We start from the raw sequence: 16886 nt of genomic DNA, 5'->3' as shown, positions 1-16886 counted from the left end.
AGCAAAACTTTTGCATGGGTCTTTGGGCAGCAGTAAAGGACTAGGTCTCCCCGTCGGGGAATCGAACCCCGGTCTTCCGCGTGACAGGCGGAGATACTGTCCACTATACTAACGAGGAGTTGCAGAGACAGGTAGTCGCCCCCGATGAGCGCCCCCCGACCAGGAACGGCCTCATGCGTCATTTTAGGTCATCGCTTCACAGAAGCCAGTGAAGCCAAACAAATCATCTAATACCATTTAAATATGAAGTGTCTGTGTAAAACGGGTTACGTTATTAAATTAGAGAGCTTGCTTTTTTAATAAAGAGCCAGGTAGGTCAGGTCAAAAAGTTAATGCGTTTTTTTCCAGTGCCGGCCCCAAACAAAGAGAGTTTCGGGTCCTGCCAGCTGCTAATGTGTTGCGAGCATTCTTGCTGACCGCACAAGGCGGCATCCAGTCTATGCCTGACCATCTGCGTTGGTGGTATAGTGGTGAGCATAGCTGCCTTCCAAGCAGTTGACCCGGGTTCGATTCCCGGCCAACGCATTGCCTTTTGCTCAAGCTGTCGTTAAAACAGTCGTCCGGGGCCCCTGGCCAACTCCTCATTTAACTCGTGGCTGGAGCAAAACTTTTGCATGGGTCTTTGGGCAGCAGTAAAGGACTAGGTCTCCCCGTCGGGGAATCGAACCCCGGTCTTCCGCGTGACAGGCGGAGATACTGTCCACTATACTAACGAGGAGTTGCAGAGACAGGTAGTCGCCCCCGATCAGCGCCCCCCGACCAGGAACGGCCTCATGCGTCATTTTAGGTCATCGCTTCACAGAAGCCAGTGAAGCCAAACGAATATTCTAATACCATTTAAATATGAAGTGTCTGTGTAAAACGGGTTACGTTATTAAATTAGAGAGCTTGCTTTTTTAATAAAGAGCCTGGTAGGTCCGGTCAAAAAGTTCATGCGTTTTTTTCCAGTGCCGGGCCCAAACAAAGAGAGTTTCGGTTCCTGCCAGCTACTAATGTGTTGCCAGCATTCTTGCTGACCGCACAACCCGGCATCCAGTCTATGCCCAACCGCCTGCGTTGGTGGTATAGTGGTGAGCATAGCTGCCTTCCAAGCAGTTGACCCGGGTTCGATTCCCGGCCAACGCATCGCCTTTTGCTCAAGCTGTCGTTAAAACAGTCGTCCGGGGCCCCTGGCCAACTCCTCATTTAACTCGTGGCTGGAGCAAAACTTTTGCATGGGTCTTTGGGCAGCAGTAAAGGCAGAGATGGGGGACTCGAGTCACATGACTTGACTCGAGTCAGACTCGAGTCGCAAATTTAAGGACTTGAGACTTGCTTGACTAAATTAAAAAAATGACTCGACTTGACTTTGACTTGAGATCCAATGACTTGAGACTTGACTTGACTTGAACTGTATGACTCGAGAATGACTTGATATACATTTTTATATAAATCATCGCAACATCCATTGATAAACAAAATGAAAGCAACGGAACCATTGACGTCATCAGATTCTGCGCGATTGCGTGACGCTGCACAAGTCCAGAAATAGCCTACATCGCGCTGAGCGCGCTAAATACAAAAACATCTCCCTGCATCGTATCTTTTTGGATATAAACACTAGAAAATGACCATATTCATGCAAGAAGATTTTTTGTACGCATAATAACTGGCAAGGGATATCGGACGACCATCACAACCTCGAACAGTCGAACTTCATTCACCACGTCTAAAAGTAAGCTATGGCTTGTTTAACCTGTTTGTTATAGTTAATTTGACTATCTTTAAATCTAGAGAGATTAATATTGGTCAAAACAGCATGCCTCTTTATACACAATTATGTTTTCAAATGTAGCTTAATGTTGTCAATATTCAAATGATAATTAATGACGGTATATGTTTTGTATAACATTTGCCACATTTCTTTTTAAATCATGCTTTAAAGCCAAAAATGTTGTTCTTTCCAATGACGAAAAACAATATAGAAAACTGTTAGTTTTGTCGTTTATGTTTCTCTTAATGTTATCAGGGTTTGGTGGCAAAAAATGCCAGCAGAATTAATATGCACCCAAAATTCAAAATGTGGTGAAAAAATGGCCCTAGTATGGCCCTGGCCAACTCCTCCTTTAACTCGTGGCTGGAGCAAAACTTTTGCATGGGTCTTTGGGCAGCAGTAAAGGACTAGGTCTCCCCGTCGGGGAATCGAACCCCGGTCTTCCGCGTGACAGGCGGAGATACTGTCCACTATACTAACGAGGAGTAACAGAGAAAGGTAGTCGCCCCCGATCAGCGCCCCCCCGACCAGGAACGGCCTCATGCGTCATTTTAGGTCATCGCTTCACAGAAGCCAGTGAAGCCAAAAAAATCATCTAATACCATTTAAATATGAAGTGTCTGTGTAAAACGGGTTACGTTATTAAATTAGAGAGCTTGCTTTTTTAATAAAGAGCCTTGTAGGTCAGGTCAAAAAGTTAATGCGTTTTTTTCCAGTGCCGGGCCCAAACAAAGAGAGTTTCGGGTCCTGCCAGCTGCTAATGTGTTGCGAGCATTCTTGCTGACCGCACAAGGCGGCATCCAGTCTATGCCCGACCATCTGCGTTGGTGGTATAGTGGTGAGCATAGCTGCCTTCCAAGCAGTTGACCCGGGTTCGATTCCCGGCCAACGCATTGCCTTTTGCTCAAGCTGTCGTTAAAACAGTCGTCCGGGGCCCCTGGCCAACTCCTCATTTAACTCGTGGCTGGAGCAAAACTTTTGCATGGGTCTTTGGGCAGCAGTAAAGGACTAGGTCTCCCCGTCGGGGAATCGAACCCCGGTCTTCCGCGTGACAGGCGGAGATACTGTCCACTTTACTAACGAGGAGTTGCAGAGACAGGTAGTCGCCCCCGATGAGCGCCCCCCGACCAGGAACGGCCTCATGCGTCATTTTAGGTCATCGCTTCACAGAAGCCAGTGAAGCCAAACAAATCATCTAATACCATTTAAATATGAAGTGTCTGTGTAAAACGGGTTACGTTATTAAATTAGAGAGCTTGCTTTTTTAATAAAGAGCCAGGTAGGTCAGGTCAAAAAGTTAATGCGTTTTTTTCCAGTGCCGGGCCCAAACAAAGAGAGTTTCGGGTCCTGCCAGCTGCTAATGTGTTGCGAGCATTCTTGCTGACCGCACAAGGCGGCATCCAGTCTATGCCCGACCATCTGCGTTGGTGGTATAGTGGTGAGCATAGCTGCCTTCCAAGCAGTTGACCCGGGTTCGATTCCTGGCCAACGCATTGCCTTTTGCTCAAGCTGTCGTTAAAACAGTCGTCCGGGGCCCCTGGCCAACTCCTCATTTAACTCGTGGCTGGAGCAAAACTTTTGCATGGGTCTTTGGGCAGCAGTAAAGGACTAGGTCTCCCCGTCGGGGAATCGAACCCCGGTCTTCCGCGTGACAGGCGGAGATACTGTCCACTTTACTAACGAGGAGTTGCAGAGACAGGTAGTCGCCCCCGATGAGCGCCCCCCGACCAGGAACGGCCTCATGCGTCATTTTAGGTCATCGCTTCACAGAAGCCAGTGAAGCCAAACAAATCATCTAATACCATTTAAATATGAAGTGTCTGTGTAAAACGGGTTACGTTATTAAATTAGAGAGCTTGCTTTTTTAATAAAGAGCCAGGTAGGTCAGGTCAAAAAGTTAATGCGTTTTTTTCCAGTGCCGGGCCCAAACAAAGAGAGTTTCGGGTCCTGCCAGCTGCTAATGTGTTGCGAGCATTCTTGCTGACCGCACAAGGCGGCATCCAGTCTATGCCCGACCATCTGCGTTGGTGGTATAGTGGTGAGCATAGCTGCCTTCCAAGCAGTTGACCCGGGTTCGATTCCCGGCCAACGCATTGCCGTTTGCTCAAGCTGTCGTTAAAACAGTCGTCCGGGGCCCCTGGCCAACTCCTCATTTAACTGGTGGCTGGAGCAAAACTTTTGCATGGGTCTTTGGGCAGCAGTAAAGGACTAGGTCTCCCCGTCGGGGAATCGAACCCCGGTCTTCCGCGTGACAGGCGGAGATACTGTCCATTATACTAACGAGGAGTTGCAGAGACAGATAGTCGCCCCCGAACAGCGCCCCCCGACCAGGAACGGCCTCATGCGTCATTTTAGGTCATCGCTTCACAGAAGCCAGTGAAGCCAAACGAATAATCTAATACCATTTAAATATGAAGTGTCTGTGTAAAACGGGTTACGTTATTAAATTAGAGAGCTTGCTTTTTTAATAAAGAGCCTGGTAGGTCCGGTCAAAAAGTTCATGCGTTTTTTTCCAGTGCCGGGCCCAAACAAAGAGAGTTTCGGTTCCTGCCAGCTGCTAATGTGTTGCCAGCATTCTTGCTGACCGCACAAGGCAGCATCCAGTCTATGCCCAACCGCCTGCGTTGGTGGTATAGTGGTGAGCATAGCTGCCTTCCAAGCAGTTGACCTGGGTTCGATTCCCGGCCAACGCATTGCCTTTTGCTCAAGCTGTCGTTAAAACAGTCGTCCGGGGCCCCTGGCCAACTCCTCATTTAACTCGTGGCTGGAGCAAAACTTTTGCATGGGTCTTTGGGCAGCAGTAAAGGACTAGGTCTCCCCGTCGGGGAATCGAACCCCGGTCTTCCGCGTGACAGGCGGAGATACTGTCCATTATACTAACGAGGAGTTGCAGAGACAGATAGTCGCCCCCGAACAGCGCCCCCCGACCAGGAACGGCCTCATGCGTCATTTTAGGTCATCGCTTCACAGAAGCCAGTGAAGCCAAACGAATAATCTAATACCATTTAAATATGAAGTGTCTGTGTAAAACGGGTTACGTTATTAAATTAGAGAGCTTGCTTTTTTAATAAAGAGCCTGGTAGGTCCGGTCAAAAAGTTCATGCGTTTTTTTCCAGTGCCGGGCCCAAACAAAGAGAGTTTCGGTTCCTGCCAGCTGCTAATGTGTTGCCAGCATTCTTGCTGACCGCACAAGGCAGCATCCAGTCTATGCCCAACCGCCTGCGTTGGTGGTATAGTGGTGAGCATAGCTGCCTTCCAAGCAGTTGACCCGGGTTCGATTCCCGGCCAACGCATCGCCTTTTGCTCAAGCTGTCGTTAAAACAGTTGTCCGGGGCCCCTGGCCAACTCCTCATTTAACTCGTGGCTGGAGCAAAACTTTTGCATGGGTCTTTGGGCAGCAGTAAAAGGACTAAGTCTCCCCATCTGGGAATCGAACCCCGGTCTTCCGCGTGACAGGCGGAGATACTGTCCACTATACTAACAAGGAGTTGCAGAGATAGGTAGTCGCCCCCGATCAGCGCCCCCCGACCAGGAAAGGCCTTATGCGTCATTTTAGGTCATCGCTTCACAGAAGCCAGTTAAGCCAAACAAATCATCTAATACCATTTAAATATGAAGTGTCTGTGTAAAACGGGTTAAGTTATCAAATTAGAGAGCTTGCTTTTTTAATAAAGAGCCTGGTAGGTCAGGTCAAAAAGTTAATGCGTTTTTTTCCAGTGCCGGGCCCAAACAAAGAGAGTTTCGGGTCCTGCCAGCTGCTAATGTGTTGCGAGCATTCTTGCTGACCGCACAAGCCGGCATCCAGTCTATGCCCGACCATCTGCGTTGGTGGTATAGTGGTGAGCATAGCTGCCTTCCAAGCAGTTGACCCGGGTTCGATTCCCGGCCAACGCATTGCCTTTTGCTCAAGCTGTCGTTAAAACAGTCGTCCGGGGCCTCTGGCCAACTCCTCATTTAACTCGTGGCTGGAGCAAAACTTTTGCATGGGTCTTTGGGCAGCAGTAAAGGACTAGGTCTCACCGTCGGGGAATCGAACCCCGGTCTTCCGCGTGACAGGCGGAGATACTGTCCACTATACTAACGAGGAGTTGCAGAGACAGGTAGTCGCCCCTGATCAGCGCCCCCCGACCAGGAACGGCCTCATGCGTCATTTTAGGTCATCGCTTCACAGAAGCCAGTGAAGCCAAACAAATCATCTAATACCATTTAAATATGAAGTGTCTGTGTAAAACGGGTTACGTTATTAAATTAGAGAGCTTGCTTTTTTAATAAAGAGCCTGGTAGGTCAGGTCAAAAAGTTAATGCGTTTTTTTCCAGTGCCGGGCCCAAACAAAGAGAGTTTCGGGTCCTGCCAGCTGCTAATGTGTTGCGAGCATTCTTGCTGACCGCACAAGGCGGCATCCAGTCTATGCCCGACCCATTTCCTTTTGATCAAGCTGTCGTTAAAACAGTCATCCGGGGCCCCTGGCCAACTCCTCATTTAACTCGTGGCTGGAGCAAAACTTTTGCATGGGTCTTTGGGCAGCAGTAAAGGACTAGGTCTCCCCGTCGGGGAATCGAACCCCGGTCTTCCGCGTGACAGGCGGAGATACTGTCCACTATACTAACGAGGAGTTGCAGAGATAGGTAGTCGCCCCCGATCAGCGCCCCCGACCAGGAACGGCCTCATGCGTCATTTTAGGTCATCGCTTCACAGAAGCCAGTGAAGCCAAACAAATCATCTAATACCATTTAAATATGAAGTGTCTGTGTAAAACGGGTTACGTTATTAAATTAGAGAGCTTGCTTTTTTAATAAAGAGCCTGGTAGGTCCGGTCAAAAAGTTAATGCGTTTTTTTCCAGTGCGGGCCCAAACAAAGAGAGTTTCGGTTCCTGCCAGCTGCTAATGTGTTGCCAGCATTCTTGCTGACCGCACAAGGCGGCATCCAGTCTATGCCCAACTGCCTGCGTTGGTGGTATAGTGGTGAGCATAGCTGCCTTCCAAGCAGTTGACCCGGGTTCGATTCCCGGCCAACGCATCGCCTTTTGCTCAAGCTGTCGTTAAAACAGTCGTCCGGGGCCCCTGGCCAACTCCTCATTTAACTCGTGGCTGGAGCAAAACTTTTGCATGGGTCTTTGGGCAGCAGTAAAGGACTAGGTCTCCCCCTCGGGGAATCGAACCCCGGTCTTCCGCGTGACAGGCAGAGATACTGTCCACTATACTAACGAGGAGTTGCAGAGACAGGTAGTCGCCCCCGATCAGCGCCCCCCGACCAGGAACGGCCTCATGCGTCATTTTAGGTCATCGCTTCACAGAAGCCAGTGAAGCCAAACGAATATTCTAATACCATTTAAATATGAAGTGTCTGTGTAAAACGGGTTACGTTATTAAATTAGAGAGCTTGCTTTTTTAATAAAGAGCCTGGTAGGTCCGGTCAAAAAGTTCATGCGTTTTTTTCCAGTGCCGGGCCCAAACAAAGAGAGTTTCGGTTCCTGCCAGCTACTAATGTGTTGCCAGCATTCTTGCTGACCGCACAACCCGGCATCCAGTCTATGCCCAACCGCCTGCGTTGGTGGTATAGTGGTGAGCATAGCTGCCTTCCAAGCAGTTGACCCGGGTTCGATTCCCGGCCAACGCATCGCCTTTTGCTCAAGCTGTCGTTAAAACAGTCGTCCGGGGCCCCTGGCCAACTCCTCATTTAACTCGTGGCTGGAGCAAAACTTTTGCATGGGTCTTTGGGCAGCAGTAAAGGCAGAGATGGGGGACTCGAGTCACATGACTTGACTCGAGTCAGACTCGAGTCGCAAATTTAAGGACTTGAGACTTGCTTGACTAAATTAAAAAAATGACTCGACTTGACTTTGACTTGAGATCCAATGACTTGAGACTTGACTTGACTTGAACTGTATGACTTGATATACATTTTTATATAAATCATCGCAACATCCATTGATAAACAAAATGAAAGCAACGGAACCATTGACGTCATCAGATTCTGCGCGATTGCGTGACGCTGCACAAGTCCAGAAATAGCCTACATCGCGCTGAGCGCGCTAAATACAAAAACATCTCCCTGCATCGTATCTTTTTGGATATAAACACTAGAAAATGACCATATTCATGCAAGAAGATTTTTTGTACGCATAATAACTGGCAAGGGATATCGGACGACCATCACAACCTCGAACAGTCGAACTTCATTCACCACGTCTAAAAGTAAGCTATGGCTTGTTTAACCTGTTTGTTATAGTTAATTTGACTATCTTTAAATCTAGAGAGATTAATATTGGTCAAAACAGCATGCCTCTTTATACACAATTATGTTTTCAAATGTAGCTTAATGTTGTCAATATTCAAATGATAATTAATGACGGTATATGTTTTGTATAACATTTGCCACATTTCTTTTTAAATCATGCTTTAAAGATAGTGATAGTGCTTGTGATAGTGCTTTTTAATTTTAGATAGACTGATAGTGCGCATGCGCGGGCGGTGTTTGTTTGTGTTTAGAGCTCCGTCGAATTGATTCATTAATCCTTGATTTTCTTCTTTACCACTCATTTATTAACAAGCACTTTCTATTTTTATATCGTGTGAACCTATCCTCGATACTATTCCCTATAAAAAAAACAATCGGATTGCTTTGATATCGCTACTTAGATCCAACTTTGCGAATCTCGGCTACTAGCCTTTAGCCCGTTAGCATTTCACGCGTGGGCTCGCGCCTATCGAGCGTCTGATTTTACACCCGTTTCACTGAAAGGATACAGGTTATATCCAGCATTCCAGTCCTAAATTAGTAGTGATATTGGTAGTATCACTGCTAATTTACTGTTCATCTGTTATAATGGCGAACATATCGGATGTGTGTCTAACGTTACCTCTGAGTGCAGGTGAGGACACATTCGAGCTGATGTCGGTACGATTGGAACTGGAATCGGTGGAGAAACAGATCCGTGGTCTGCTGGAGAGGCAAGCCGAGCTGCGGGATCGGCGATCAGCGCTTGAAACGTCACGCGCCGATGCTCACAAGTCAGTGGTTAGTAACTTTTTGACTCCGACTTCCTCTACTCCGTGCGTTTCTCTGCCCAGGAGGACGCGATCATCTCTGGCTTCATTCACTCCGGCACCTACACAACACCATGGACCCTGGGTGATCCCACAGCGGAAGACACGAGCCAGGACCAGAGCAAGAGCCTCTCCGCCCCTCCCGGTCTTCGAGATCTCCACCCGGAACCGCTTCTCCCCTCTTCACGAGTCGGAACGCGACGACGCCGTGATCATCGGCACTTCCATGGTCCGTCATGTCCGCGCTTCCTCAGGTAAGGGTAAGGTGCGCACTCACTGCTTTCCTGGTGCTCGTGTTCTTGATGTCGCCGCACAGGTTCCCGAGATTCTGAACGGTGACGAGCGCGTCGGAGCCGTTGTCCTCCATGCGGGAACGAACGACATCAGGCTGCGGCAGACGGAGGTTCTGAAGAAGGACTACAGGAGCCTGATCGAGGCGGTACGCAACACAGCGCCTGAGGCAACGATCATCGTGTCTGGACCGCTTCCCACGTACCGACTAGGACAAGAAAGGTTCAGTAGACTATTTGCTCTAAATGAATGGTTAATGTCATGGTGTAATGAACAGAAACTGCTCTTTGTAAATAATTGGAATCTGTTCTGGGAGCGACCTAGGCTCTACCGTGCTGATGGCCTGCACCCCAGCAGAGCCGGAGCGGCTGTTCTGTCGGACAACATCTCCAAGACGTTGCACACCATCTGACTAGTAAGTCAAAGTCCAATTCACAGTCTTTGCTGTCCCAACTTAATTGATATAAGTAGTGTAGAACATTATATAGAAACTGTGTCTATTCCTCGTCTAGTGAGGCCAAACAATAAATGTAGTGTAGGATCTAGGAAAAATCTTATTGTAATTAAACCAGAAAATCTAAATATCAGTGAACAAAAACAATTTCTAAAACTAGGTCTTCTAAACATTAGATCGCTCACACCTAAGGCGGTTATTGTAAATGAAATGGTCACAGATAATAGCTTCGATGTACTTTGCCTTACTGAAACCTGGCTTAAACCAAATGAGTATTTCGGTCTAAATGAGTCTACTCCGTCAGGATATTGTTATAAGCATGAGCCCCGTCTGATCGGTCGTGGCGGCGGTGTTGCAACAATCTATAGAGATATTCTTAATGTTACTCAGAAAACAGGTCACAGGTTTAATTCGTTTGAAGTACTTGTGCTAAATGTTACGCTCTTAGATGTAAGAAAGAAATCCCTATTATCTCTAGCCTTGGCTACTGTATATAGACCTCCAGGGCCCTACACTGATTTCCTAAAAGAGTTTGCAGACTTTCTCTCAGATCTATTGGTCAATGTTGATAAAGCAATAATTGTTGGAGATTTTAACATACACGTAGATAACACAAATGATGCGTTAGGGACTGCGTTTACAGATTTATTAAACTCCTTTGGGGTCAAGCAAAACGTCAGTGGTCCCACTCACCGTCTAAATCACACACTAGACTTAATTATATCATATGGAACCGATCCAACCGATATAGATATTATACCGCAAAGTGACGATCTCACTGATCATCACATGGTAACTTGTATAATACGTACTGCTGAAATTTGTCATGTTGCGCCGCGTTATCGACCAGGCAGAACAATCCTTCCAATCACTATAGATAGATTCTCAAATAGCTTACCTGATCTATCTCAGCTGCTCAGTGAACCCAAACAAACAGATGAACTAGAGGAAATGACCAGCAGTTTGAGCACCATTTTCTCTAGTACATTAGATATTGTTGCACCAATTAGATTGAAAAAGGTTAGAGAGAAAACTAAAGCACCATGGTACAATAGTACTACACATGCTATCAAGAGAGAAACTCGTAACTTAGAGCGTAAATGGAAACAAACTAATTTAGAGGTCTTTAGAATCGCGTGGAAAGACAGTGTGTCACGTTATAAAAAGGCTCTAAAAGCAGCCAGGGCAGAGCATCTCCGCAAACTAATAGAAAATAACCAACATAATCCAAGGTTTTTATTTAACACCGTGGCTAGACTAACAAATAAACAGACATCACCAGAGCAAAATATTCCGTTACAGTATAGTTGTAATGATTTTATGAATTACTTCAATGAGAAAATAGAAAGCATCCGAAATACAATTGTAAATGTACAATCCTCTATGGTGTCTTGTGATTCAGCCTCAATTATCGTCCCTCAAGAACAACTACACCGCTTTACAACTGTAGGACAGGAAGAGCTAAATAAACTTATCATTGCATCTAAACCAACAACATGTTTATTAGATCCAATACCCACTAAACTACTGAAAGAAGTGTTACCTGTAGTGGAAGAGCCTCTTCTCAATATTATTAACTCGTCTTTATCTTTAGGTCATGTTCCAAAAATATTCAAGCTGGCAGTAATAAAACCTCTTATTAAGAAACCGCAATTAGATCAAAATAACTTAGCAAATTACAGACCCATTTCAAATCTTCCATTTATGTCTAAAATACTAGAAAAAATTGTGTCCGCTCAATTGTGTTCTTTCTTGCAAGAAAATGAGATATACGAAAAATTTCAGTCAGGATTCAGACCGCATCATAGCACAGAAACTGCGCTAGTTAAAATTACAAATGATTTACTTTTAGCTTCTGACCAAGGCTGTATCTCAATACTAGTTCTACTCGATCTTAGCGCTGCGTTCGACACTATAGATCATAAAATACTCCTGGATCGACTACAAAACTACACTGGTGTTCAGGGACAGGCATTAAGCTGGTTCAGATCGTACTTATCGGACCGTTACCATTTTGTCTGTTTAAATGGGGAAAAATCAAAGATAACGTCAGTAGACTATGGAGTGCCGCAAGGATCGGTGTTAGGCCCTCTGCTATTCTCAATATATATGCTGCCACTTGGTAATATTATAAGAAAACATGGAATTAATTTCCACTGCTATGCTGATGACACTCAATTATATATTGCATCACGACCAGATGAATACACTAACTTATCTAAATTGACAGAATGTCTTAAAGATATAAAATGCTGGATGACGTGTAATTTCCTGCTACTAAATCCAGATAAAACTGAGGTATTACTTATTGGTCCAAAAAACTACCCACAAAATCTCTTACAATACAACTTTAATTTAGAAGGATGTCCTGTTACCTTATCGACTACAGTAAAATACCTGGGTGTTATACTAGACCGCAACTTGTCTTTCGAAAATCATATTTCGTATGTTACAAGAACAGCTTTTTTCCACCTTAGAAACATTGCTAAATTACGTAACATGCTATCTGTTTCTGATGCAGAAAAGTTAGTTCATGCATTCATGACCTCGAGACTAGATTACTGTAATGCTTTATTAGCTGGTTGTCCTGCATCCTCAATAAACAAGCCACAGTTAGTCCAAAAATGCAGCCGCTAGAGTTCTTACTAGGTCGAGAAAATATGATCATATAACACCGATTTTATCATCTCTGCACTGGTTACCTATTAAGTTCCGTATCAATTACAAAGTACTACTACTGACCTATAAAGCCCTAAATGGTTTAGCTCCTGTGTATTTAATGGACCTTCTATCGCCCTACAATCCATCGCGTTCTTTAAGATCCCGAAATTCGAGGCTTCTGGTCATTCCTAGGATATCTAAGTCCACTAAAGGAGGGAGGGCGTTCTCACATTTAGCTCCTAAACTCTGGAATAGCCTTCCTGATACTGTTCGTGGCTCAGACTCGCTCTCCCAGTTCAAAACTAGATTAAAGACGCATCTCTTCAGCCAAGCATTCACATAATGCTTACCTTTTATACCACTGTTGAATCAGATCGACTGCATTAATATTATGAACAGCAGCTACGCTAATTATCTCCCATCTGTTTTTCTGCTGTTATCTCGGGACGCTAGTCCCGAGGTAAATAGCGTTCGTCAGCTCCAGTTTGTATCCAGCCTCTCACGGAGACTTCAGATGCCCCAACACCTGCGATGAGACGACTCGACGCCTGTGAAGAGACGACTCAACGCCGGCGATATGTTATGCCCTAAATTAATACATGATGATTAACTAACTATATTCTTCTATGTACATTTCTGAAATGCACTTTCTGTAAAGCTGCTTTGAAACAATATGTATTGTGAAAAGCGCTATACAAATAAATTTGAATTGAATTGAATTGAATTAAAGCCAAAAATGTTGTTCTTTCCAATGACGAAAAACAATATAGAAAACTGTTAGTTTTGTCGTTTATGTTTCTCTTAATGTTATCAGGGTTTGGTGGCAAAAAATGCCAGCAGAATTAATATGCACCCAAAATTCAAAATGTGGTGGAAAAATGGCCCTAGTATGGCCCTGGCCAACTCCTCCTTTAACTCGTGGCTGGAGCAAAACTTTTGCATGGGTCTTTGGGCAGCAGTAAAGGACTAGGTCTCCCCGTCGGGGAATAGAACCCCGGTCTTCCGCGTGACAGGCGGAGATACTGTCCACTATACTAACGAGGAGTTGCAGAGACAGGTAGTCGCCCCCGATCAGCGCCCCCCGACCAGGAACGGCCTCATGCGTCATTTTAGGTCATCGCTTCACAGAAGCCAGTGAAGCCAAACGAATATTCTAATACCATTTAAATATGAAGTGTCTGTGTAAAACGGGTTACGTTATTAAAGTAGAGAGCTTGCTTTTTTAATAAAGAGCCTGGTAGGTCCGGTCAAAAAGTTCATGCGTTTTTTTCCAGTGCCGGGCCCAAACAAAGAGAGTTTCGGTTCCTGCCAGCTACTAATGTGTTGCCAGCATTCTTGCTGACCGCACAACCCGGCATCCAGTCTATGCCCAACCGCCTGCGTTGGTGGTATAGTGGTGAGCATAGCTGCCTTCCAAGCAGTTGACCCGGGTTCGATTCCCGGCCAACGCATCGCCTTTTGCTCAAGCTGTCGTTAAAACAGTCGTCCGGGGCCCCTGGCCAACTCCTCATTTAACTCGTGGCTGGAGCAAAAATTTTGCATGGGTCTTTGGGCAGCAGTAAAGGCAGAGATGGGGGACTCGAGTCACATGACTTGACTCGAGTCAGACTCGAGTCGCAAATTTAAGGACTTGAGACTTGCTTGACTAAATTAAAAAAATGACTCGACTTGACTTTGACTTGAGATCCAATGACTTGAGACTTGACTTGACTTGAACTGTATGACTCGAGAATGACTTGATATACATTTTTATATAAATCATCGCAACATCCATTGATAAACAAAATGAAAGCAACGGAACCATTGACGTCATCAGATTCTGCGCGATTGCGTGACGCTGCACAAGTCCAGAAATAGCCTACATCGCGGTGAGCGCGCTAAATACAAAAACATCTCCCTGCATCGTATCTTTTTGGATATAAACACTAGAAAATGACCATATTCATGCAAGAAGATTTTTTGTACGCATAATAACTGGCAAGGGATATCGGACGACCATCACAACCTCGAACAGTCGAACTTCATTCACCACGTCTAAAAGTAAGCTATGGCTTGTTTAACCTGTTTGTTATAGTTAATTTGACTATCTTTAAATCTAGAGAGATTAATATTGGTCAAAACAGCATGCCTCTTTATACACAATTATGTTTTCAAATGTAGCTTAATGTTGTCAATATTCAAATGATAATTAATGACGGTATATGTTTTGTATAACATTTGCCACATTTCTTTTTAAATCATGCTTTAAAGCCAAAAATGTTGTTCTTTCCAATGACGAAAAACAATATAGAAAACTGTTAGTTTTGTCGTTTATGTTTCTCTTAATGTTATCAGGGTTTGGTGGCAAAAAATGCCAGCAGAATTAATATACACCCAAAATTCAAAATGTGGTGAAAAAATGGCCCTAGTATGGCCCTGGCCAACTCCTCCTTTAACTCGTGGCTGGAGCAAAACTTTTGTATGGGTCTTTGGGCAGCAGTAAAGGACTAGGTCTCCCCGTCGGGGAATCGAACCCCGGTCTTCCACGTGACAGGCGGAGATACTGTCCACTATACTAACGAGGAGTAACAGTGAAAGGTAGTCGCCCCCGATCAGCGCCCCCCCGACCAGGAACGGCCTCATGCATCATTTTAGGTCATCGCTTCACAGAAGCCAGTGAAGCCAAAAAAATCATCTAATACCATTTAAATATGAAGTGTCTGTGTAAAACGGGTTACGTTATTAAATTAGAGAGCTTGCTTTTTTAATAAAGAGCCTGGTAGGTCCGGTCAAAAAGTTCATGCGTATTTTTTCCAGTGCCGGGCCCAAACAAAGAGAGTTTCGGTTCCTGCCAGCTGCTAATGTGTTGCCAGCATTCTTGCTGACCGCACAAGGCGGCATCCAGTCTATGCCCAACCGCCTGCGTTGGTGGTATAGTGGTGAGCATAGCTGCCTTCCACGCGGGGGCCAGGCATGTATACCTGTAGATCGGTGACTAGCCAATCAGAAGCGAGAAAAATTTGAGGGCGTGTTCCAGGTTTTATCAATATTATTCCTCACTGAAACTTCGCTTCGAATCCCAGCTGAGGTGAAAATGAAGATGTTATTTATACCTTTTGACACATTCACTAATTCATATATTTAATGGAGTATGAATCAGTAATCACTTTACTTTTGTTTTCTAATATGAAACTTGCTTCTGAAGGATACTTATTTTACTGATAAATTAATTGGTGCACTGTGATATATTACCTATTGGGCTTGCCCAAAATAACAGTCCTTATTTTACTGATAAATTAATTGGTGCAATGTGATATATACTGTAACTTATTGTGCTTGTCCAAAATAACAGTCAAGGATTTAGGGACATTTTCAGTTAAATTATGTTTTAATAAAAAATAAACATCCAAAAGAATAAAAGTATACCTTTATAAAATATACAATTATAAAATAATACCTTTTTCATTTTAAAAGACTAATTATACCACAACACTATGTACAGTACATGTTAAGTACACAATAATGTGAACCAAGGCAATTGGATTGAATGAACCAATAAAAAAAAAATGGGAATATCTCAACATGACCAAAAGAATTAATCAATCTATGAAATCAAGTGACAGTTTAAAAACACCTACTGAACAAAGGTCTATGGAAGAATAAAAAAGAAACAGGCTGAAACAGGCTACACAGTACTTTTTCAGTTAAACAAAGTTCCTACTGCCCATGTGCATGTATACAGTACAGTTATAAATATGATTGTGCCAAAAGTAACAAACTAATAAAAAGTAAGAACAATATAACAACATGCTTAAGAAATATTATATGCAAAAAAAATCTTACAGGTGAGATGCAAAGTATTTACAATTACAAAAGATTAATAGTGCTTTCCATCATCCAAATAATCATAGAGTTTTGAACGAATTGTAAAAACATTTTAACTGATAAATTATGCATATAACAGTAAATGTTGCAGACTTTTTTAACATTTTACAATCATGCATGGACCCACATGGCATTCTAAAGTAAAAAAAAACAAAAACCAGAAAGACAAATAAGGCAAGAACAAACCACAGTGGTTTCAGCATGTAAAAGATATCCATAACAAGATACAGAGTTATTTTTTTACGATACAATAATTACAATGTACACATTCAAAACCAGGAAACATGAGGGCAGTCACTTTCCCTTTTCTGCTACCCATCTCTTCCTTTCTGCCTCATAAAAGGAAGATTGACAGAACTCTCCCCAAGTCATCTCGTGAGTCATCCCCTCTGTCCGATATAGGGAAAACACTTTGGCAGGACAATATACATATTTCCCTGCCACACCAGGGAACCCAGTATGTGTATGTGGACTATCTGGGCCTTGTTTGAGGGGCTTGTGGCAGAACCTACAGAGGCGACCAGTGGGATGCTGCTCCATGGCCTTTCTCTTTCCCCGCTCCTCCATTACCTGTCTTGCCTCTGCAGAGCGCTGCTTTGCGGCCTGTAGCTCTTGATTAAAAAAAGGTGTTTCAGCAAAGTCAGCAAACGGCATTCGAGGATTGGTGAGGCCTTCCGCTGCATACATCTGGTATACCTTTGTAGAGCAGTAAAAGTACTTCACGCTCCCAGACTGATAAAAAAAATGAATGGAGGATCCATCACCAAGGTAACGTGACTTTGGCTGGCCACATGCAAGACAGTTCCGTGTCCTCT

General features: G+C 44.4%; 9 non-coding genes across 9 annotated transcripts; all 9 read left to right on the top strand.

The window, feature by feature from the left end:
• The first annotated feature begins 453 nt into the window (after positions 1 to 453).
• trnag-ucc (transfer RNA glycine (anticodon UCC)) lies at positions 454 to 525 on the top strand. The gene has a single exon. It is a non-coding gene; the product is annotated as a tRNA-Gly (tRNA).
• A 528-nt stretch (positions 526 to 1053) lies between these two features.
• Positions 1054 to 1125, top strand: trnag-ucc (transfer RNA glycine (anticodon UCC)). The gene has a single exon. It is a non-coding gene; the product is annotated as a tRNA-Gly (tRNA).
• Positions 1126 to 2574: 1449 nt separating this feature from the next.
• trnag-ucc (transfer RNA glycine (anticodon UCC)) lies at positions 2575 to 2646 on the top strand. The gene has a single exon. It is a non-coding gene; the product is annotated as a tRNA-Gly (tRNA).
• Positions 2647 to 3774: 1128 nt separating this feature from the next.
• Positions 3775 to 3846, top strand: trnag-ucc (transfer RNA glycine (anticodon UCC)). Its single transcript has one exon. It is a non-coding gene; the product is annotated as a tRNA-Gly (tRNA).
• Positions 3847 to 4974: 1128 nt separating this feature from the next.
• On the top strand, positions 4975 to 5046 carry trnag-ucc (transfer RNA glycine (anticodon UCC)). The gene has a single exon. It is a non-coding gene; the product is annotated as a tRNA-Gly (tRNA).
• Positions 5047 to 5575: 529 nt separating this feature from the next.
• On the top strand, positions 5576 to 5647 carry trnag-ucc (transfer RNA glycine (anticodon UCC)). Its single transcript has one exon. It is a non-coding gene; the product is annotated as a tRNA-Gly (tRNA).
• A 1052-nt stretch (positions 5648 to 6699) lies between these two features.
• Positions 6700 to 6771, top strand: trnag-ucc (transfer RNA glycine (anticodon UCC)). Its single transcript has one exon. It is a non-coding gene; the product is annotated as a tRNA-Gly (tRNA).
• Positions 6772 to 7299: 528 nt separating this feature from the next.
• trnag-ucc (transfer RNA glycine (anticodon UCC)) lies at positions 7300 to 7371 on the top strand. Its single transcript has one exon. It is a non-coding gene; the product is annotated as a tRNA-Gly (tRNA).
• A 6215-nt stretch (positions 7372 to 13586) lies between these two features.
• On the top strand, positions 13587 to 13658 carry trnag-ucc (transfer RNA glycine (anticodon UCC)). The gene has a single exon. It is a non-coding gene; the product is annotated as a tRNA-Gly (tRNA).
• The last annotated feature ends 3228 nt before the right edge of the window (positions 13659 to 16886 follow it).

The sequence above is a fragment of the Rhinichthys klamathensis genome, unplaced genomic scaffold, assembly GCF_029890125.1.
Source record: "Rhinichthys klamathensis goyatoka isolate OS25496 unplaced genomic scaffold, OSU_Roscu_1.1 h1tg000176l_1, whole genome shotgun sequence".
NCBI lineage: Eukaryota > Metazoa > Chordata > Actinopteri > Cypriniformes > Leuciscidae > Rhinichthys > Rhinichthys klamathensis.
Note: the sequence above shows the minus strand (reverse complement) of the source record. Positions and strands in the feature narration are given on the sequence as shown.